A 26,151-nucleotide genomic window follows, 5' to 3' on the forward strand; every position below is an offset into this window, starting at 1 on the left:
ACCTCTATATTTACCAGTAAGATGACAATGATCCCTGATTTTAGACTCCTTAATTTCCCCCTCACAAATATGACAGATATTGTTCTTTCTAAATTCTAATTTTTCTTCTTTAGTTAATTTCATCAGTTCATTTGTTTCTTTCATTAATTTAGTGAGTCTTATACAATCCTTTTCTAATCGTTTTACAAACTCTTGTGAAGCTTTTTCCACTATAATGTTCAAGTTTGTTATACTTTTCTCCAACAGATGATTTGATATAATAACAGAAACCACAAGGAATATGTTTTTGATATTTATTTGTATATGATTCTTTTGGATTAGGAGAAGCAGTATTTATCTTTTTCAGGATACATTCAAAATCAGCATATATCACAAATGGGTGCATGATAGATTTATTATAATCTTCAAAAGAAATCTTTTCACCAGTTTTAGGCATTGTAATTACAGCTGATTTATGATTACTACAATATTTTGAATGTTGTTCTAATCGTTCTTTTGTATGAAATGAATTAAGACATCGCTTACAAGGATATATTTTGTTTGCTGTTCTGAATACCTGAGAAGAGATTAATCTTGATAAATTATTGATGTATGTGTAATGTGAATTATTTCCAACACTAAAATATAAAAGATCAATGTGTGTTTCTTCATTTTTATCGTTGTTTGAAATTTTTAATATTTGAACTTTGTTTGTATCCGTTAATCCATATACATTAATAGAAAGATTATTCTTTTTCTCAAATTTAGGAATATCTGTTAGTGGCATTGGGAATTTAAAATCTTTAATGTCCAAGGTATTCTCATATTTCATATATTGTTTTACTCTTTCTGAATTACATTTTGGTGGATGAAAGTGAGCAAGAACAGACCAGAGAAAACATTTATTATCATTGTTCTTAATATTAACAACTGCCTTCTTTTGTTTTATTTCATTTGGTAATTCAATATAAGAAGAAGCTTTAAGAGGGTTTGATTTTAGAATGTGTATATCTAAAAAGATGATTTTTTTAATATTGAATCCACTTCCTACCACTGTATTATCAACATCCTCCTCTTGTTTTGATAGTTCTTCATAAACCCCACTATTCAAAAAATCTTGAAATGATGTTATAAAATGAAGATCTGTTCTCATATAAGGAGTTTGTTCTTCATCTTGTCTTTTCATATTCATTTTCACTCCCATATAAAACTTTAAAGTTTTCATTTCTTTTAATGTCTTTTTAATAACTTTTTCAACATCAGGTTTCACTATTTCAATTGATTCAGCTATTGATGATGGACCAGGTTCTCCAAATTGAAAATCCTTATTTTTATATGCCCGTTAAATGCCCCATCAGTGTTTTCAATATAATAGTCTCCCTTTACTTTAAACTCATTTTTCTTGTGTTTTTGTGATTGAAGATGTCTATTATAACTACTCTTCAAAACATCCTTTGAGCAGATATCACAATGTTTTCTTTCCAACTCAAGAGGAGATATTTTATGAAATAGATTAAATGTGTGTTTGTTGGTTCGGAGGTGTTTTCTATAATGTTTATATTTGTGATTACAAACATCGCAGTATGTTGTATTCACCATATTTATATAATAAATCTTTGCTTAAACTAAAATTTTCTTGATGAAAATTTCGTTTATTTTACAGGTGAATCTGTGCTTAAAACCATTTTATCCTCCAACTTTTTCACTTAATAAATACAATGTTTCAAGACACAAAAGACAAGTTTCAATCAATCTCTTCATTTGTTAAAGATACTGAGAAATATGTCAAGGATGTAAAATTGAACAAAGATAAATATAACAACTATTGGATAAAAACAATTATGGTAAATAATATGAGTTCTTCAATTTCCTTCAGTGGAAGGGCTTTTAGTGTACCTGGTAGAACATCAATTAAAGTATCTCTAACAAAAGTTTCTCCTCTCCTTCTGGTAATATATTCAAAACTAGAAAAAGCAATGAAACAAGAAAAAGTATCAAAAAACAAAAACCTGATGGATGAAGCTTTAGAAAGAAAAGATAAGACCATCTGTAATATGCAAGGAGAAATTTGTATTTTTTTCAACAACCCTAAAGATGTAAATCCTGATGAAATAAAGGATGTTAATATATCAGGTGAAATGACATTTCGTTCAATAGTAGTTAACGATCATTTTAAAATTACCTTTAATATAAAAAATGTTGTCGTTGAATCTGGTAATGAAAAAAAGTATATTGATATCGATGGTAATATTATTAAATATGAGTCAATATACAACTGAAAGTACAGATGAATTTCAGTTTAAGTAAAGTTTTACTTCATAAATATGCGAGACTTTCCTGATTCTCCATATGACAAATTTGAGAATTGTCCTGCGTGTGAAAGACGGGGATTAAACACAGAGTCAAAAGCCTATAAACAATGTATATTCTGTGATTATCTTCTAATTAATGATTGTAAAAAATATAAAAAGGAAAATAATTCTTTTAGATTTACACCAAAAATGAATTACTTTACAAGATTGATTAGAGAAATGAATGTAAAGTATGAGGGTGATAACACACCTTTCCTTACAAGGGAAGAAACTGAACGTATAAGAGAAATGTTCAAAGGATTGTTGTTATATATTATTCATGGATGTAATTTTCAGGGAAATATCAACACAAGATATTGTATAAATAAAATAATGGATTATCTTGAAATTAAACCTGAACTTAGGATAAAATATAGAGTTTCTAAAAAAGCCAATAATAAATTAAATAACCTGTTTTCCAAATATATAAATGAATGATTTTTTACCCATTTGGGAAAATAAGATAAAATTTAACAATCATAAAAATCTCCCAAATTCATTAAGATGTCTCATAGTTGGTTCAAGTGGATGTGGAAAAACCTGCTTACTTTTAAAGATACTCCTCACTCCCAACTTTTTAGATTATGATAATTTAATAATTTTCACAAAGTCGAGTTTTCAACCAGAGTATCAACTACTCTCACAAGGTTTTAATGCTGGTCTTCAAAAAGAAGATATAATCGGTTTATTTAAACGTCAAAAAAACCTAAATGATTATAACATTGAAGATATAATTCAACTATTTTGTGATACACAGAGATGTAAAAAGAAATCAAATCCTATAACTTGTATTCTTAGTGATAATACGGATGATATACCGTCTCCCCAAGATTTGGATAAATCAAAAAAGAACCTCGTTATCTTTGATGATTGTGTTAACGAGAGAAACCAAACGGTAATGGACAGCTACTACACAAGAGGGAGACATTCTTCTTGTAATTGTATTTATCTTAGTCAATCGTACTTTCAACTTCCTCGTCGTTCCATCAGAAACAATGCTAATACTTTTATTTTATTTTATTTTATTCAAGTTAAATTCAATAGATATCAATAATTTTTGGAGAGATAATTGTTCTACATTATGTAGTAAAAAGAAATTTGAGGATTACGTGAAGCACACGACTGAAAAATATAAATATATTATTGTGAAACAAGATGAGATATTAAGGGATATATTTTTTGTTTTATAAACAATTACATATATAAATGACAACTATTATTATAAATCTTGTGGGTAAATCCGCTTCTGGAAAAAAAACTTTCATAAATCAAGGTTCTTGTGTAGTACAAATGAGAATATTGTAAATTTACTTAAAAAAACACCCCGTGATACGCATTGTATCAACAACAACTAGAGCAATAAGACCTGGAGAAGTAAAAGGTGAAGATTATCACTATATTTCAGTGGAGGAACATATGCGATTGAGGAATGAAGGTCAAATATTTGAGCAGGTTTCTCTTGGTACAACAAAATATTCACATTGTAAGAGTGAGTTAAGGAAACTAAAATCTGGTGGTCTTGGGATATTAGAAACTAATCCAGAAGGAATGAGACAAATTATTAAACATCTGAGCGGAGTGAAGATTTTATCATTCGGTTTTGATGTTGATGAAGAAACTCAACGCAAACGTATGAAAAGCAGAGATGCAAGTATTAGTGAAGAAGAAATTACAACTCGCATTAATGTTAATAAAGAATTTGATGAAATATTTAAAGAAAAGGATTTATTTGAACACATCTACTTGAATGATGAAGAAAATCAAAATTTCCCTGTTGATCTTTACAATTCATTAAATGATATTTTACAATAAATAAATGGATGCAAAAGAAAGAGCAAGAAGATTTAAGGAACATCAAGAGTTGGTTTCAAAAGTTATAAAACAGCAGGAAGACATAAAGAATAAACGCAGACAGAAACTAACGGGCAAAGAAGCATTTGAAAGAAAACAAGAGAAATTTTTTAAACCACTTTTAAAAACTTCCCAAGAAAAAATGAAAGATGTTTCCACAGTTCCCACAGTAGAATATACTCCTAAAAAACTTCAAATGTTAAAAGATTTTGATCAAATGACGGAGGAAGAATTAGAGCATTTAGGAGAATTAAAAGTATATGATGATGAAGGTTTATTTCAACAACTGGAAGAGATTAATCGACCCCCTGATTATATTGTGAATGCTCTTCAAAACAATGAATATTCAGCGGATTCAAAAACCAAAGCAGGACTCATTCCAACAGAACAACTAGCAATATTTCATCTTGTTCAAGAAAAGGTATTGATATTTCATGATGAATTAAGGTTCTTGGGTTCTGCTCAACCCCCTGTCAAACTAACTCCAAGATTAATATTTCTTCTCACAAAAGATAGAAGACAAGGTTCAACTGTGAGGGATGAGTCAAAGTATATTGATAAACCATTGGATATGAAAAATAATGATGATAGAGTATATATTGATCTGCTGAACACTCTAAATTATAGGGTTATTCTTTCTGGTAAAAGTAGGAAGAATGAGAAGGAGAAACACATCATTCAGGCTTTAAGTATCCTTGGTTCAGGTATTAGTTTTCTTCCAAATGACCCATCGCAATTAGTTAATAGACTGTTATTGTTGTTAGGTAGTAAGAAGGCTGGAAATAACAATTGTTTTAATGAAGCATCAGCCATTTTAGACCAGTTGATGAACATGAAAATAATTAATAAATCTCAATATAAAGACATTTTATCTCATATTAAATAAGATGAGAAGCACAATCCTGAGTTTTAATTTCACAACAAGCGACCACACATCTTCATTCCCATACCCACTACAACTTGACCCAACAAAAGAATATGAGGCATCTTTATTGTCCATGGAAACTTATAATACCTTATTTAATATAACTGATAAAAATGACAAGTTTAGTTATAATCCTGGAAGTGGATACAAAACGATAACAGTCTCACCCGGAGCATGTGAGATTTCTCAAATATCTTCCGAAATTGCTCGTCTTATGAAAGAACAGGGTGATGAACCAAAAAATATTGTTATAGACATTCAAAAACATACTTCAAAATCAACGATTAAAGTTAAAAATAACTACAAGGTTGATTTCACAATTGATAATTCATTTAGAGAGTTATTGGGTTTCTCCTCAAAAAGATTGAAACTAATGGGACGTTTTACAGTGATAATGTCATTCAAATATCCTCAGGAATAAATTCGGTGTTAATTCACTGTGATTTGATTGATGGTGCTTATAATGATGGAAAAAAAACAAATGCAATATTTTCATTCAGCGCATACTCAACCCCAATTGGTTATAAATTCAAGATGGAACCCAAAAATTTGGTTTATCTCCCTGTGTCAGGAAAAACCATACACAGAGTAAATTTTAGGATAACCGACCAAGATAATCGTATGATTTATTTTAATGGAGAAGTTATATCCATCAGAATTCACCTACGTGAAGTTTTCCAATAAATAAATACGATGGTTATTGTGAGGAAACACGAGTTGGGAAAATATAAAATAATTACAGGGGATGGGATGTTCCTTTCCCCATACTACAAGGGTGAAGGTATGTATCTTGGTAGAGGATACTATAAACCTAAGAGACAAAGGGGTGTTGGACATCAATTTAGAGGAGATGGGATAATTGATACTCTCATGGGTATTGGTTCAACTATACTTAAACATAAAGATCTAATTGGTTCAACTGCTTCTGCTGTGGGAAATGTAGCAGGTGCTGTAAAGAGCATAAAAGATGCCCAGAAGGAATCTCATAAATTACAAGCAATAAAAGAAATTAAGAAAGGCAAAACTCAGTTGTCCCCCCAAGAACGACAGAAAATAATTCGAATACTTGGATCAGGGTTTCAAAAGTTTTAACATCTTTTTTTCCTAAATAAATACAAGTATGGAAGCAATTGATAGTATCTATGATTTTGATGATACTATTATTATCTCAAACTCCACTAAAAAAGATTACTTCAAGGTAAATGCAATAACTGGAACAGACTGGAATACGAATGGTACAAAAAGTTTTGAAATAAATAATCAACAAACCTATTTGAATCTCTCCGAAAGTTTCTTGTTGTGTAAATTTAAATTCACTAAAGCTGGGAATAACACAAATGCTACACTTGTAAATGATTTCTTCTGGAAAATGTTTGATAGTGTGCGTTTGTATATTGGAACACAAGAAGTTGAAGCGGTTGATTATGTCTCTGCTGTATCTGAAATGATGAAATTTACACTCTATACATTCAGTGATAGAATGGGAAAGGGGTCTGTCGAAGGTTTTATTCCTGATATGTCAACGGGAACAAACACTGACCCTGGATATACTCAAAGGAAAGGAATGTATAATGATGATACAAAAGCAGAAAATAGTTTTACTGTGGCAGTTCCTCTTAAAGGTATATTTGGATTTTGTGATCATGATAAAGTTCTGTATGGTCTTAAAATTAGATTTCAACTACAAAGGAATGATAATGAAAATCGATTGCTTTTTGGTGTTGGTAGTCCTTTTGGTGATCAGAATAAATTTGTAATTGAGGAAATGAGTTGGTATATCAGTGAATATACTCCGAATCTTAAAACAGAAGAGATGTTGAATAGAAGACTTAACTCAAAGAAACCACTCAGTGTATCATACCTCAAAAGAAGATGTCAACACGTTAAACTCAACCAAACCACTTACACGTGGAATTTGGGTGTTCTGGAAGGAAAGCCACGATATCTGTGGATCATTTTAAAAAAGCCAGATGGTGATACTGCGACTGATAATAATAATGCATTGAGTGATAATGCTAAGGTGAAACAACTTCGCGTTTCTCTAGATGGAACATTTTATCCACGAGATAGATTGGAAATTAATTGGGAGAAAAATGATTTTGCTGAAGCATACAAGTCTTACCAAAAGGTGTGTGAAAGTAATGGAAATAAAGAACCTATTTTGGATATGACAGCATTTAAAAGTTTGTATACAATCTATGCGTTTGACCTGAGCGCTCAAAAGGAAACTATAAAGTCTAATCGAGTGGATACTTCCCTATACATTGAAAGAGGAGAGAGTGAAGAAGTTGATACATATTGTTTGCTTTTGGAAGAAACAGAATTGCAGATTAATACAGATAATAGTGTGATGATTAGTCTCACATAATTTTTTGTTAAATAAATGAGTGGCAAAGTACCAACTGGGGTATATTTTAATCAAATCAATATTCATAAACTATCATCGTGTGTTCAAAATCAAAAGCCTTGTACGATTAACGTTAATACAATTCAGAGAAAAGGAGCAGTAAGAATTGATGTTTTGCTCACAAGAGAACAGGTTAAAATCTTGAATGACACTGGCTCACTTAAAATTAAAATGACAAAACCAATGTTGAAAAAATATTCAATAAGAGAGACGAGTGGAGGATTTCTCCCATTTCTAATTCCTTTATTTGCTGGTTTAAGTGCGGTTGGAGCATTGACGGGTGGTATTTCAACAGCGGTGAAAACTGCCAACGAAAGGAAGACTCAACTCCAGGCTCAAAAATAATTGGAAAGACATAACAAAGAGTTGGAGAAACAAATTAGTGGAAGTGGTGTAATTGTAGATTTTGCTGAAAAACTTGAAGGTCTGCCTGATAAAGCGAGATTGTTAGTTGGAGATATGCTTTCTTCTATAGCACAAGCAGGTGTAAAATTAACGAAAAGAGGTAATGGATTATATCTTTCTAATAAATAAATGAGCATTGATGAGTGGTTTAAAGAATTTGGAAAGAATACAACATCAAATTTACACTTGTCAAATATTGTAAGAAATTAAAAATTAATAATGTGGTTATTTGTATGAGAGATGAATTAACAAATGTGCCGAAACATACAAAGAATATTATTATGAACTTAGAAGATAATAATTGGAACGGTTCTCATTGGGTTTGTATTTTTAATAGTCAAGACAAATATTATTTTGATAGTTTTGGTCTTCCACCACCTGTTGAAGTCATAAAATTCTTACAGAATGGTGTTTATCAAACATTTCAAGTCCAAGAATTAAATTCCAAGTGTTGTGGTCAATTATGTCTATATGTGTTATTTCAACTCAACAAAAATAAAAAATTTTATGATATTATTTTTAATCTAATATAAATGACTTATGTTGGTAAAGATGGTTCTATCTTTGGTGTATCTCAAGAACTGGATATTGATTTATCAAATTATTACACAAAGGCACAGGCTGAACGACATAAATATAATATAACCAAAAATATTAACATGAAAAATGCTTATAAATTAAAAAATTATCCAAGCCCGACTGACGCGAATGACTTGGTGAGATTAAGCGATTTATCACAATATATATCCTTAAATAAAACGGCCGTGTATTCCAAAGATACAGAAGTGTTGATATTATCTCCAGGTCATACAGAATTCACAGTTCGAATTAAAATAAATTTTTTATAAAGAAGGGCGTATAGTTTGTATGAGAATAGAACAATGGGGGTATGATATGAATGATTTAGGGTATAATTGGTCATTTAAAATTAACCTCGAAGACCTGGAACAATTAAATCAGTCTCGTAAGGAAGAATATTATCCACTTGGTAACGAGAATGAGTTTTGTGGGGCCACGATTAGTAAACAACAAATAAAAGAATTTAATAAGGGTAAATATAATAATGGTTTTGCCCTTGTTTTTATCATGAAAACAGAAAAAACAGGATTATATATAATAAAGTAAGGAAATACAAAATGATTTAACCATGGGAAGATGGGGAGGTGTTTCGTGCCATAATATTATTCTAACATATATTTCTAATACATAAATGATAGAAAGAAGGCTTCAAGAAAATTATCATTTCTGTGTCCAAGCATACCTTCAAGAAAAGGGTATTCGGTATTTTAATAAATATGTTCTACAACATAAGAATGAGGTATTTTCAATAAAAGATTGGCATTATGCTGATGTTGATAAACCGACAAGTTTAGATTTAATGAGAATGTTAAATAATGAAAAAATTATAAAGTTAAGAAAAGGTTAGGCTCTTTTAGAAATTCAAAAGAAATTTTATTGGTTTCCTGTTGTAAAAAAAATTATTTTGGATACAGGAATAACAATAAATCCTGATGAATATATGTATGATATTCTATGGGGTGTAAGCGATTCAAGGATAATAAGGGATGAGGAAGGAGTTGAAGAAGAGAGGGAAGAGGAGGAGAGAGAGAAGAAAGAGAAGGAGGAAAAGGAGAAGAGAGAGAAGGAGGAAAAGAAGAAGAGAGAGAAGGAGGAGAGGGAGAAAAAAGAGAAGGAGGAAAAAGAGGAGAGAGAAGGAGGAGAGGGAGAAAAAAGAGAAGGAGGAAAAAGAAGAGAGAGAAGGAGGAAAAGGAGAAGAGAGAAGAGAGAGAAGGAGAGGGAGGAAAGAGCGAGACAAAATAAATATCAAAATATGGAAACCAGTGAGATTAAAAAAAGATTTGTGGTATTACAGAAAATAACTCAACCCACCGAGGAGGAAAACAAAGAATTGACAAGTCTATTTGCAATACTTTCGACAAGAATATTGACATCGACAAGCTATTCATTTTAATTCAAGTTTTTCATTTTTTTTCTTAAATAAATGGAGGAGAGAGTGAAGGCATTTCTAAGGATTCTTTATGTTTTAAAAATTAAGATTCAAATGTGCATGTTGGAAACTAAAAAGGTTTTTGCACTCTGGAGGAATTTTTCACATAAATAAATGAGTTATTGTCTCAAATGTAAAAAGAAAACTAATACTAAAAATATTTCATATATTAAAAGTAAAAATAACAGGGTTATACAAAAAGGTATATGTTCGGTGTGCGGTTCAAAAAAAAATCAATTTATCTCCAAACACAAACGAGGAGGAGATATACAAAAGTTTTTATCAGGAAGTAAATTTACAACTACTGGAATACCAGGGGAATTACATCTTCCAGGGTATTCTTTCTGTGGTCCAGACACAAACTTGGATAAAAGATTAGATGAGGCAGACAATCCTAAATCCTGGAGTAAATCCATCAATAGAGTTGATGAAGTGTGCATGAGACACGATATTGATTATGGGAATACCACAACGTTGGAAGAAAAGCATGAAGCCGATAGAGAAATGTTGTATAATTTGTCTCTGATACAAAATCCAACCTTGAGAGAAAAAGTTGATCAGTTCATTGTGAAGAAGATGATCAGTGCTAAATTGAAACTTGGACTTGGATATTCAAAAAACTTATAGGCTCTAATGATGTCATTAAGACTGAAGAGCAATTAGCTGATGAATTACATAAACCAATATTCACAAAGTTTCAGAGAAGGAAAGTTTATTCCAAGGAAGTAGATTATATCTGGTCTGCTGATTTGATTGAACTCAATAATGATAAGGGGTACAAGTATGCTTTAACCGTTATTGATTTTAGGAGTAGATACGCATGGGTTGTACCATTAAAAAACAAAACAGGTAATACTCTTATGTTAGCCTTTCAACAGATATTTAATAAAAGTAAGAGAAAACCTAAAAAATAACAGTATTACATTATACAGTACCTTTAATGAAGGGAAGGCAGTTGTTGTTGAACGTTTTAATCGTACCTTAAAAGAGAGACTATATAAAAAATTCACACAACTCGGTTCACAACAATGGTCATCTTTTATTCAGGATATTGTGGATAAGTATAATGACACGATTCACACGGCAACAAATGTGAAACCATCAGAAACATTTACAAAATTAAAATATGAAAAAGAGATTAATGTCAGAAAACCTAAGTTCAAAGTTGGTGATATCGTAAGAATATATAGGTGGAAATCTCATTTTGAAAAGGGTTATATTAAACGATGGACGAACGAACTTTTTAAAATTGTTGATGTAATAGATACGGTTCCTTGGACTTATAAGATATATGATTTGGAAAGGGAAGAGATTTTAGGTTCATTTTATTCACAGGAATTACAAAAGACAAAGATAAATTGAAATTTGACTCCGCCCCTTTTTTGACTCCACCCACACAAAACCCACCCACATAAACCCCACCCCACACAAGCTCCACACAAACCCCACCCCACACAAACCCCACACAAACCCCCCACAAGCTCCACACAAAAACTCCACACACACAAACCCCTCACAAGCGCCACACAAAAACTCCACCCCACACAAGCTCCACACACACAAACCCCACACAAACCCCACGCAAACACCCCACAAGCTCCACACAAAAACTCCACACACACCCCTCACAAGCTCCACACAAAAACTCCAACCCCACACAAGCTCCACACACACAAACCCCACACAAGCTCCACCCATATTCATCATATTCACATAATTAGTGATTAGTTAATTAGTTCCCCACACACAGCATGTTTATTTAATTAAAAAATTATCCACACATCCACACAAGCTCCACTCATCCACCCATCCACTTATCCACACACACCTCATCCACATAAGGCTCATCCACATTCACCCCTTCCACATAAGCCCCACCGAAGCCCCGCCCACATAAACCCTGCCCACAGAAACCCTGCCCACATAAACCCCTCCCACACAAGCTCCACCCACATAAACCCTGCCCACACAAACCCCACCGAAGCCCACCCACATTAACCCCACCGAAGCCCCGCCCACACAAGCGCCCTCCCACAAGCACCGCCCACACAAGCCCCGCCCACACGCCCCGCCCACACACACCGAAGCCCCGCTCACATAAACCCCACCCACACAAGCCCCGCCCACACAAGCCCCACCCCCTCATCCCCCTGTGCGCCCCCACCTTTGACCCACCACCTCCCTCATCCCACCCCCACCCTTCCCCACACACACACATGGGGAGGGGAGGGGTGGGATGAGGGGTGATGGGTCATTGGGGGAGCGCACCTACCCCCCCCCTCCCTCTCCTTAATGTCTTGATCCTTTTTTTGAAATTCAAAATCAAGTAATTGTAAACAAAACAAATATAATTATTCAAAATTGAAAATATTAAATATTCATTTGCGAGAATGTATAATCTTTCCCAGCAATCTTCTTCAGATGTCTTGTGATTTCGAAACTCAGACACCATATTCTGTTTTGAAACAAAAAGTGGATAATAATTAGGTTTTATAAAGATAATTACATGGTAACATGAGTAAGCCTGGTGTTGGTTCTAAGTTCAAGCCTCGTTGACCACTGAATTAACACACCAGGAGGCCGACTCAGCCTGTCATCCTTCCAAGGCCAATAAAATGAATTCCAGTGTACTGGTAAAACCGCGTCCAAACTAATGATGCAACCAACATAAGACGACATTCCAAAGAGAGAGTGATATTAATAAAAGAATAAATAAACAAATAACTAAATAATAATTCAGAAACATTTACCTCCAGAAAATCATGTGTTGTACCAGATTGCTTCAACAGCTGATGTTGTGTGATCGAGCTGAAAAAAAAATTAATAATGAGTAGAGGGTATAGATGGAGAGACAGACAGAGAGAGGTAGGTAGAAAGACAGACAGAGAGAGATACAAAGAGACAGACAGGGAAAGAGACACACACACACACACACACACACACACACACACACACACACACACACACACACACTCACACACAGACACATATATTCACACACACACACACACACACACACACACACACACACACACACACACACACACACACACACACACACACGTCTCACCATTGGTTTAATTCATTCGAGATCAGAGGCCGTGATAAGACTTCGTACCAGTCATTATAAATGTTTTTCAATTCTCTTCTAAAATCATTGACCTCTTCAATAAGAGCATTCATTTGATGCACCTCATCGTGATATGTAAACTCCACTTCTTCCAAGGACCTGCCAGGAAAAATTATATATTTTCGCATTATCACTATTTAATTTATAATCAATTGCTTCATTGTTAAAAGAGGAAACCATACACAAACTTACCAACTTTGTAGTGAGCTGTTATCTTCATCGGAAGAGAGTGAGTCCATGTCTCAGTTTTTTTTACCATTGGTACAAGATGGCAAAAAGATCAGAGGCCGTGATAAGACGTCGTGTCAGTCTTTAAAAATGTTTTTCAATTCCCTTCTAAGATGATTGACCTCTTCAATAAGAGCATTAATTTCATGCACCTCGTCGTGATATGTAAACTGCTCTTCTTCCAAGGACCTGCCAAGAAAAAAAAAATATATATATATATATCAGAATTATCACGATTTAATCTATAATCAATTGCTTCATCGTTCAAAGAGGAACCTATACACAGGCTTACCAACTTTGTGTTGAGCTGTTTTGTTCGCGGAAGAAAGATCGCTCATGTCTCAGTTGTAAAAATGAAAATCCCGTCTGGCAGAAACTTTGTCTGGCGAAACACTTATAAAGCAACGATGAGGAGATTGCTTAATCATTGGGTGTGGCCACAGGAAATGACGCTTCGGGAGAGACAGCTTGGAAAATAACTGGGAGATATATTCTCAAATTGTATGAATCATTTTTAAAACATACTTAAAATACCTTAAAATGGTTTTGATTCAAATGTTTTCAGTTCATGTACTGAGATAAAATATAAACACGAGACCTTGTCTCACAGAATAGTTCCTATTTTTTCACAGCATGACTGTCCAAAAACACTTCCTCATTCACACAGCATGACCGTGTCAAAAAAACACTTCCTCATTTTCATGACACAAACTGAAAACATTTGAAACAAAACTTTTTTTATGGCGTGGTTTATGTACAAAAATGATTTGCAACTCGGGCGGTGGCCAGATGAGATCATTAAGAGAAGTTTATCATTTCGTAATGGCACAAAAGGGGTATCTTAAAAAATATAAAGATTCAAATGTTTTGTTTTTCAATATTTTAGATGGGGATTATTGTGCAAAGAAAATTAAACTATTGAAGGAATTTGAGAATGAACAAATCTTTATAGGTTCAATGAGTGAGCTAAACAATATGCATCGGTTATTTGATAAAGAGTGTCCCGAGGCTTAGACGTTTTAGATATTTCTTTCGAATCACCTTTAACAAATCTTTATCTTATTGCATGGATTATTTGAAAAAAAAAAAAGTGTCCCCAGGTTAAAAGGGGAGACAAATAAATATACCTTGGGATAAAAAGGGGGTTTATTTTTAGGGAAAAAAAATATGAATCGCTGAAAATCCCCCATTCATTTACATGGGGAAAAGTGAGCCAGAACCAGTATATTCACCCTACATATATACATATATATATATATATATATATATATATATATATATATATATATATATGCATATATATACATATATATATATACATGCATATATATACATATATATATATACATGCATATATATATACATATATATATATACATATATATGAATATATATATATATATATATATATATATATACATATATATACATATATATACATATATATATATATATATATATATATATATATATATATATATGCATATATATACATATATATATACATGCATATATATACATATATATACATGCATATATATACATATATATATATATATATATATATATATATATATATATATATATATATATATATATATATATATATATATATATATATATATATATATATATATATATATATATATATATATATATATATATATATATATATATATATATATATATATATATATATATATATATATATATATATATATATATATATATATATATATATATATATATATATATATATATATATATATATATATATATATATATATACACATATATATATATATATACATATATATATATATATATATATATATATATATATATATATATATATATATATATACATATATATACATACATATATATATATATATATATACATATATATACATATATATATATACATATATATATATATATATATATATATATATATATATATATATACATATATTGTGTATATATCCAAATATATGTATATATATAAAAACCAAAACAAGGCCCGCCCAAACCGATAAATGCATCATAGCATACAAGCTGGTCAGGATGACACCACAAAATCATTGACCTGTGACCATTATCTCGTCATCTTAATACTATGCTCAACCTCAGAACTTGATAGAGCAGTAAGGCACAGTTCACGTCCCATATTCACAGCCTTCTCCCAATCATTAGCAAGGTTATGGAATCCATCATCATTTCTGACATTAAATCCTTCCTCTTCTCCAATGGACTGATTTCCCATCATCAATTTAGATTCAGACCAGGTCACTCTACCCTGGACTTGCTGCTCCTGCCTTCCCAGCAAAGGATGGAGGTCCTAATATGCCAGACATGAGATCAGAGCAATTTCCCAAGACATATCGCGTGCTTTCGATCCAGTCTGGCACCCTGCCCTGCTCACCAAACTCTCTCTTCCCATGGTATCCAAGGCAATCTCCACTCATGGCTCGCAGACTTCCTCTCCTGTCACAGTCAACATGTGGCCTTTATGGAATTCTCTCATCCCGTCTTTCTGTCCAGGCTGGAGTTCCTCAAGGCAGGGTTCTGGGCCCTGTTCTTTTACTGGTTTTCATCAATGATCTCTCCGACTCTTTGGGAAATCCTCTTCATCTCATTGCTGATGGCTCCACCCTCTGCCATACCATCTGTCATCCCTTAGATCGGCAAGCAGCAGCCTCTTCACTCTCTGCAGATCTGGGTAAAATCACAAACTGGTCCAACACGTGGAACATGTCTTTCAATCCTGACAAATCTCACACTCTCACTATATCTCTACAAAATGACTGTCTGAACCCGCTCCCCCCGCCCCTCCCCAATCTACTTCCTCAACAATCCTCTTGATCTCGTCCTTTCAGTCGAGCTTCTGGGTCCTGTGTTGGAGTGGCGACCCATCCAGGATTGTGTCCAATAGCCAAGGAGACTGCTTAGGCAGCACCAATGCTCTGCACAGAGTATGGTCCCAATGGATGGATGCATCCAAAAACATGATCTTTTCTACCCCCGTGAATCAACCCCAAACCTACCTCCTTCAAAATCCCTGTTTTCCTGCCTGAAAGTCCCTGCAATGTCCATCTTGTTTGTCCCATGTTCCCCACCCCATTCCTTTCCCTTCCACAGATCCCCTGAAGTCTCTGTTCCCCACTGTTTTGTCCTTCCCTCTCCCACCCCTCATTATACTTTGTGTGTGTTAGCTCTTACATGAGCCTCAACATTGTATGTAATAAATAAATAAAAATCCAATCGAATAAAATAAATAAATACAATATATAAATATAAAATAATATACAAATATCTATCTATAATAATCTATCTATAATTCCAGCTGTGTGTGTGTGTGTGTGTGTGTGTGTGTGTGTGTGTGTGTGTGTGTGTGTGTGTGTGTGACCGCTGTTTCTCGACAACCACTGGTCCGATCTAATTGAAACTTGCCAGGTATATTGCTGGGGCCCTGTGGATGTGCCTTTTCAAGGTGTGATATTAATCGGACAAGTGGTTCCCAAGTTATGGCCATTTATTTGCCAACCAATGACAAGACACGTTGCTGCATAGGCGTGGCCGATGGGGAAGAGAACCTCAGCCACATTCCCCATTACGGGTTACAATGTACGGACTTCCGGAAAGTGATGACTGTGTATTCTAATAATTTCTCGATTTCTTATGCGCATTTATGAATAAACACAATGCCCAAATCTAGTCGTCGTTTACGAGAGCAGAGGTACGGCCTGTGTGGTTGTTTGAAAGTTGTTATTTTTTTTATTTTTATTTATTTTTTTTCACTTTTTTTTCTCTTCACTTCTCTTTGTGTTTTTCCTTGAGAAAAGGCAAAATACGTTGGCGCGAATTGAATAATTGGCCATTAAAACTAAATTGCGAATAATCGTAACTGCGATACGCAAACTTCCGGGCCACACAGAAACAGACACGTGAGAGCGAAGGAACGGCCTGTGTGGTTGTTTCTGGATATATATATATATATATATATATATATATATATATATATATATATATATATATATATATATATATATATATATATATACATACATATCAGCTGAAGCTGCATGATCTGTGAGCAGTAATGGTCTATTTTAGGAACGAGGATATGACAACCCCGTCTCCAGGTTTTGAAGACAACCCCACCTCCTCTTTTCATCACGGCAGATCAACTACAATTTGAGGTATTTTAAAAGGTTAGTGGTATTTGTTTTATTTGTTTTGCCCACCTCCTGGTTGGTTGGGCAGTCCAGCAGAGATAACGTGCTTGTGTGGTAAACAGATATAACTGCTCACAGATTGCGCAGCTTCAGCTACCATTGGACGCAAACTGTGCCTTTCTGCTCTATGAAGCTCAGAGGTTGTTTAACTTGACATATATCAGTCAGAAATTAGTTCCTGCTAAAACACACACACACCAAACTTAGTGCTGCAAATGGTTGTTGGGTTCAAATGCCTTCTATTAACACCAAAAACACTTTCTCTGTGAACAACCCTGTCAACAAGCTACTGATTTATTTTCACATCACTCACATCAAACTTTCATGTAACCCCAAGCCCCCTCGCAATAATAGCCCTACAACTGTCTGGTCAGTTTGTAGTTCACAAATCATTTCCGTCTTTTTACATGTTGTGACGGTAATATTGCCTTAAATTCACTGACTTTTTGAAAAACTATGCCCCACTTGGAATCATCTTATGTTAATGCATTTGTTTCCCATGCCAAATGACATCACATTTACTAACATATAACATCTCTAACAGATTGCTGAGAGATCATGGGAGGCCAGCCCATGATAGCGAGCATTTGGATGGAGCTCACATGATCGGTCTAAGAAAGAATGAGAAGAGATAACAATTGATTGTAACAAATGTATTTGTCAACAAGAGCACAAGTGAGCACAATATATGCCCGAAAAAGTCTCTGACACACACGCGCGCACAAGCACGCACACACACAATTATATATTCAAACACATCAATTTATGAAGAACAAGAAGGTATATACAGAATTGTGCTACGACATGGAAAACAGCAACCACTTTAGATGACGAACGTATGTCGCGACACACCGTCTCCACAGTCTGTACCAATGTACCAAATATGAAACGTGAAAGTTGAAAACTTTGGGAGTTAGAGGGCGCACAGGAATGGACGGACAGACAGACAGACGGACGGACGGACGGCATCACATAATACGCCCCGAGATATATATATATATATATATATATATATATATATATATATATATATATATATATATATATATATATATATATATATATATATATATATATATATATATATATATATATATATATATCTTCTTCTTTCGGCTGCTCCCGTTAGGGGTCGCCACAGCGGATCATCCATTATGATCCGCATCGTGATTTGGCACATGTTTTACGCCGGATGCCCTTCCTGACGCAACCCTGGTCGCCTCTTACGACACAGGGAAATGGTACACCTATTTTAACCGGGGTATACACCGGCCCAGTACACTGGTACTCATTTCGCCGACCTCGGAAGGATGACAGGCTGAGTCAACCCCCTGGTGTATTAATTCAGTGGCCCAACGGGGCTTGAACTCAGGACCTTTTGGATCCCAAGCCGCTGCCCTCACCACTGCGCCAACACCAGATATATATATATATATATATATATATATATATATATATATATATATATATATATATATATATATATATATATATATATATATATATATATATATATATTGGGCATATAAAAAGCAGATCGTAAAAAAAATGTTTAATGTTTAATCAACAACAAAAGAAGAACTTTTGTTGGCCATGAATGTTCTACAGGAGCAGATATTTCAGACACTTGAAAAATGATACTCCTGCTGCAAAACATGGGTGATAGAAAAGTCATTGAAGTGACCCTCAAAGAACAAAACCTACTTTAATGAGAAGAGTTATCGACATGCTGAAAATAAGCAACTGTGACGAGGAAGGGTGTAGCACCTCTGATGAGGCGAGTATGGCTTCAAGATCCACTACCCAAACATTTTAGGGCAAAAGGAATTGTGCAATTTGCAGCAAAGATTGTCACAGAGGAAAAACACTGCCAGGGAAAGTTTCAAATAAATCAAACAAAACTCCATTAGTTGTGGTTGACTTCCACAATTCAAGATAATGTTGAACAACAACTCCTCCTCCTCCTCCTCCTCCACCATCAACTCCTCCCCCTCCTCCACCACCACCAACTCCTCCTCCTCCTCCACCACCAACTCCTCCTCCTCCTCCACCACCAACTCCTCCTCCTCCTCCACCACCAACTCCTCCTCCTCCTCCACCACCAACTCCTCCTCCTCCTCCACCACCAACTCCTCCTCCTCCTCCACCACCAACTCCTCCTCCTCCTCCACCACCACCTCCTCCTCCTTCACCACCACCTCCTCCTCCTCCACCACCAACTCCAACTCCTCCTCCTCCACCAACCCCTCCACCACCACCAACTCCTCCTCCTCCACCAACCCCTCCACCACCACCAACCTCTCCACCACCACCAAGTCCTTCTCCTCCTCCTCCACCACCACCAACTCCTCCTTCACTACCAACTCCTCTTCCTCCACCACCAACACCAACTCCTCTTCCACCACCTCCTCCTCCTCCTCCTCCTCCTCCTCCTCTCTTTGCGTCATCCCCACCTAGTGTGGCCTTTGGCCTTGTGAATGAAGAGCACCGTAAAAAAAACAAATTGAAAATGCAAAAATGTTGTGGAGAAAGAGGACGTATTGCTCCAGCTGGTTGGCAAAAGGTCATGATAGCAAACGATAGTTGCTACCACATACCATGCATTTATGCTTTCAAAGCAAGCCAGAATTCCCATTGGTAAACAGCATCAAGGCATCCATGAAGTCACATTCACTTGTTGAGCAATTAGAAACCGCTCTCCTCCAAGAGTTGTATGGTTTCCTGAAAAAGTCACTGAGAAACCAGCACGGAAGTATTCTTCAGGAGATAGGAGCTGGAAACGCTGACACTTAACAATCAAGTGATTTGAAAACAAAGCTTCAGCTTCATTTTGGAACCAGAGTTTTGGTTAGTAGTCAGAGTAGTGGGTCTGGTTTTATCTGTGCCTCTGATGTTTCTCTTGGGAACACTCTTGAGAAACATAGGCAGTTAGAAGAGAATTCACATGTCGATGAGAAACTCTATTCTGCGTCTGGAAGCTTAAATACTTGAAGATTTTAAGCGGTGCAAGAAGGAGACGACTTGAGCCGTCAACTGAGATATCTTTTGCTGCCACTGAAAATGTTGTACCAGACTTCCTCTTCAATTATTTAATGATATTGATTTGTAATAAAGTCAGAAAATATTCAAGAGATTTATCTGGAAAGCTCATAGTTGATACATAAATGAGGGAAAAAGGCACTTCCCATCCAACAAATCAAGATAGCTCAACTTATTTTCTGAGACTTGGGTTGTGGATGTGCCATCATCCTCATCTATGGGTTCTACTCTTCTGTACTTGGGTGGTGGCTTTGAAAAAGTAACCAAAACTGTGCTGATCAAACATTGTTCTGTAACTCCTGTTGTTCATTTGGAGTCAATTCAACAGGAGGCTGACAACAGAGTTATCTTGTGTGTTGGAATACAGTATCCAGAAGGAAGGTGTGAAATGACATGTGATCCATACTAATGTGCTAATGACAGACATCATTGTCATGGCTATGTACTATGTTGGCACTCTTCTGAAAGATTTAGCAGAATTGTTGGTGATAAGAGGCAATACCTTCCTGGCAATCCATGATATTTCAGTTTCTTTTTGAAAGGGAACTTTTTGTATAAATGTACAAAAACAAGCTTGAGGAGTTTGAGGTTGCAAAACAACTGAGAGATTGCAAGTTCCAGATTTTCTCCAGGATAAGTCATAAGTCCCAGGACACTGTTTTAGCTGTGGCCATGCTTTCCTGTATTACTGTGCATTCCTGTGGCCATGCTGGTCTCTTCCACCGTTATTCTGTGATTGCTCATCACAGGTTCTTCCACACACTGAATGTTCAATGAACGGCTTATTCAGGATTGTCGAGAATGAGGCTCAGGTTCACTGCTTTCATATCACACCCCCACCACCCCCCCTTAAACTTCCGCACTGAACTCCAACCGTTGACTCTCCAGTTACTGCATACAGCTAGCAATGAATGTCCACAGGAGTTTGCCCACTATGATAACACATTGCTCATGGAAGATGAAAGCAACCTTTTTCCAGTGTTCAAGACCACTGCATGAACAATGCCATCTCTCTCTATCGAGTGCAGCCTGTGGCTGCTGGTTGCATTATTGGTTGGGACGCGGCTATGTCGCTGATGCAGTGTCCCCCTTACCAGTACACTGGTGCTCATTTTGCCGACCTCGGAAGGATGACAGGCTGAGTCAACCTCCTGGTGTATTTTTTTAATTCAGCAGCCAACGGGCTTGAACTCAGGACCCGAGGATCCCAAGCCACCACCCTAACCACTAAGCCAACACCAGGCTTCAACAATGCCATCAATGGAATACCATGTAACATACACTGCTGCCACATGTCAAATGGCATGAGAAATGTTCCATCAACGTGTGCAATTTGCCTTTCCGTTCACATTCACACATGGAAGAATTATGAACTCAGAAACCTTCATATATTCAATGCTTCTCATGCATGTCTTCGTACGTATACAAAGTGACCCATCTCACCTGCCTATAAACCTACAGTTGTCTGTAGGTGTTTGCAGCAAACACCTACAATCCTATTCCCTTTTATCTATTCACTCAGCAACCCTCCTCCCATTCCCCTCGAACCCTTTACACATTCCCCTCAAAGCCTTCATCCACTCCTACTTATTCTCCTCATCACACTGCCATCATTACACCTTCACATACTTCCATTCAACCCCATCACTCACTTCCCTCAACCCCTTCTTCAATCCAACTTTTATCCCTTCTCTCACTATCTTTTCCACCCCTTCACCCCTGAGCACAAACTGAAGTTTTTAAGGTAATTCGGTTAAGCAGTGCAGGATTGCATAAAAGTCAAGCAAACACCTCAAATGATCATGATAACTTTCCATGTCTATAGTTTTCATGCAGAGAATCGACATATTGTATGGCATTGTGAATTGTAATTCTCACTTTCACCAGGAATGATGCCAGACAATACACTTTCACATCGAGAATTTGCATCGCCACTTAAGCTGAAGCTATCAATATTTTATAAGCACCTAAAATCTTCCTGGGTACACCTCAAGGACAACCACCAAGTTTAAACTCATCCCATCCAGCGGTTTAGGAATGCATACAAGACAGGATAGACCGACTGACAGACAGACACAGGTGGCTAGCTTTGTATATGTTGTTGTTCGTCTTTCGGCTGCTCCCATTAGGGGTCGCCACAGCGGATCATCCGATATGATCCACATACTGATTTGGCACAGGTTTTATGCCGGATGCCCTTCCTGACGCAACACTGGTCGCCTCTTATGACACAGGGATAAGGATTGGGTTTCGCCATGATTCCGGGCTGCCCTACACCTTCTCATAGCGTGGCCCAGCGCAGAGCACCCGTCCTCAAGCGATCCTCCAACCCAAGCCTCCGAGGAGCCGGATTATAGGCGCACGCCACTATGCCCGGTAATTTTGTATATGACGATGACGATGACGACAACGATGATGATTATGGATTATTTTTTCTTTCCAGGTCAGAGCACTTTGATTTGTGACAAAATATCAAATTTCCAATGACAAGTTGACAAATCACGTACCATAACCATATCTATAAATTATGAACCAGAACGAGTTAATCTTCAGTATAATTTATAACATTTGCAGTGAAATATGTACTTTTCACCTCATCTTTCCATCTTGCGCATCTTTGCAACTCTTGTTAGCCTTCTAAAAGGGTGGAGTGTCACAAACTGCATGCCTGCTCCGTGTACTATTGACCTTGTCTCTCCACCCAGCACTTCTCTGGAACACTTGAGAACCTTCTGATGGGAGGATCTCACAGCCTTGGGTTGCTCTGATGGCAACTGTTCCTCATTGAGTGAACTGGCAGAGATGCCACTGCATATTTTGAGCATAAAATACAGTGCTCAAAGACAGAGGGTGTCCTGGTCACCATTGGAGGAGAGTGTCATCCTGGTGGAGGTGTCATTGCAGACGTCGTAGTGCCAGTGTCGAGTCAGGTGGAAAAAACCGAGTCGAGTCGAAGCTGGTGCCAAAGGAACAGATTGGCTGGTGTTGTTGTCCATAGGTCAGTGCCATGGGCTGTGTGGGCTGACATTGCCCTACCATGACAGGGCAGATTTGCTGCTGCGGGGGAGTCATGATTTCCCGAGTGTACGCACGGTCTCTTTTCGAGCTTGATGCAGGATTGCCCAAGCCCACGAGGTTTTCATTCTCCAAGTTCATTGAAAGACTCATTTGCCGGTGACATCTTTCATCCCTTTTTCCTCTTCGTACATCTGTGTTGGTCTTCGAGCCTTGCCTTCCACCTTAAGGGTTAGTTTAAAAAGGTGAACGAGGACAAGTAATTTCGTTTGGCCATTCTGTCAGGTGTTCGTGGCCTGAGATTTCATTTGGGGGTTCTTTCGTGTTTGTGATCGTCTTTGTTGCAAACTATTTGTGCATTGTGTTTTGTGCCATCCTTCATTTCAAAATTGATTTCTTGTGTTAATAGAATTTGGATGCAACTTCCTTTTGTGTGAAGAGGTTTATAAACTTATAATTAATTATTTGGCCGTCCGAGCCAGTCGGCTTTCCATGTGTTCTCATCAACACTCGCTTACGTCATTTGTTCTGCTTAGATGCTACATGTCCGCATTTGTAAACTCACTGAATTATACGTTCACGAGCAGGTATTAAAACTGAGTGAATTGACCATTATCGCAGAATTAAAATGAAAAAATGTTGACACTGAGAAATCTAATGATATTCAACAATCTTTGTTAGTTATACGAATATGCTTTGTCGTATATTTAATTACATCTTTTGAAGTGCGTTTGTGCATCTATCACACATGGCTGACATCATTCAACATAATTTCCCAAAGGTTGAAAACCTCCCACAATTCAATGAAAACCTGGATTTAAAGGTAACAAAGCAAAGGCATTAAAACAGCGTTACCTGCACGCATGGTAGTTGTGACAAAAAAATACATTTATTGCAAGATAATGCTTCACCACATCAATTATAAAAATCACAACCAATTACTTTTGTCTCAATATTATAAATTAGCTTCCTATTCACAATTGCAGCGACATCTCTACAAAATAGAGGGATCTATACATATTGTTTGTTAATATTTCCCGCACGCATGTAAAAGCAAAAAGCAGGATTAAGCAATTGGTTCACCACTGTCTGCCTGTAGATGTTGGTTTATGATTGAGGAACAACTTGATTTCAATTGAGCTTTATATTTTGAACGTAAATTGGAAAACGAACCTGCAGTTTAACAATACTTTGGCTCTCAATTCATTCCATTCGTACATGCACAGAGAGGAGTGGATCATATTTTTACTCTTTTTGCCTGTCAAAAAAATTGAAAATCATTCCAAACAGGAAACTTACTGTTTTTAGGGATGTCTTAAAGGACACAAACAACAGGCACGAATAACGAATGTAATGTGTTAAATAAGGTTGTGTAAAAGGCGGTGCATTGTTTACACTTTTACATCAATGGCAGTGAACTTCCTAATTATTTTTTCTACAACCTTTAAAATCTTTATCTCTACTACAAGAGAGCATTTTGGATGTCTGTATGTATGTCTGTCTCTCTGTCTGTCTTGCCATTTTTCTCAGCGATGGCTGAACAGATCTTCGTCAAACTTTTAGCCTGATGAAACAGGTATTTTTGCTTCAACATTTACACAAGAACAGTCAGGAGAATTGCCAATACCTGAGAGTATTTATCGAGGAGGTGAAGAAGGGCTTTTACAGAAGATCCAGGTTGGAGTGGAAGAAGTAAAGGAACAGCTCGGTAATCTAAGAGTAGATAAAGCTCTGGGTCCAGATTATATGCACCTGATAGTATTGAGAGAAGTGGCTGGGCAGGTAAGCGAGATGTTAACGGATATTTTCAATAGTTCCCTGGAGTCAGGACACGTACCGGAGGATTGGAGAGTAGCAAATGCAACACCACTTTTTAAGAATGAATCCAGAGAAGAATTGGGAAACTATAGACCTGTTATTTTGACTTCAGTTGTGGGGAAGGTGTTGGAGACATAAATGAAGGACCAGGTGAGGAACCATTTCAATAAATACAAACTAATTAAAGGTAATCAGCATGGGTTTACCAAAGGTAGTTCCTGTTTAACAAATATTTTAGAGTTCTATGAGGCAGTGTCTGATTGGGTGGATAAGGGAAAGGCAGTGGACAAAGTGTATCTAGACTTTAAGAAGGCATTTGATAAGGTACCACATCGGAGGTTGTTAGCCAAAGCGAGGGCTTGTGGAGTGGCTGATCAGCTCGCTAATTGGATTGCAAACTGGCTGAGTGGTAGGAAGCAAAGAGTGACTGCTAGTGAGTGGGAGGATATCTTGCTGGGAGGATCAAAGTAGTGGGGTACTTCAGGGATCAGTACTATTCATGATTTACATCAATGATTTTGATAATGGGGTGAAGAGTAGGCTTTCCAAATTTGCAGATAGCGCAAAGTTTGGAGGTGAGGTGGATAGCAGAGGGGGTGGTGATCAGATTCAGGAAAGTATTGATACTTGCATAAATTGGGCAAAAGATTGGCAGATGGAATTTAACCTGAGCAAGTGTAAGGTGTTGGGGGATGGGAAAGAAGAATGAAAATAGAGATTACAGGATGCAAGGGGTCATGTTGGAGTGTGTCACACA

The 26,151-nt window shown here is 36.2% G+C and overlaps 1 protein-coding gene across 9 annotated transcripts in view; it reads left to right on the forward strand.

The window, feature by feature from the left end:
* LINGO1 (leucine rich repeat and Ig domain containing 1) overlaps window positions 1-26,151 on the forward strand; it is a 393,052-nt gene that overhangs the window by 243,822 nt on the left and 123,079 nt on the right. The window lies entirely within an intron of this gene.

This window comes from Eptatretus burgeri, chromosome 12 (genome assembly GCF_056783735.1).
Source record: "Eptatretus burgeri isolate ZD-2024b chromosome 12, Ebu_testis_v1, whole genome shotgun sequence".
In the NCBI taxonomy this organism is placed as follows: Eukaryota; Metazoa; Chordata; class Myxini; order Myxiniformes; family Myxinidae; genus Eptatretus; species Eptatretus burgeri.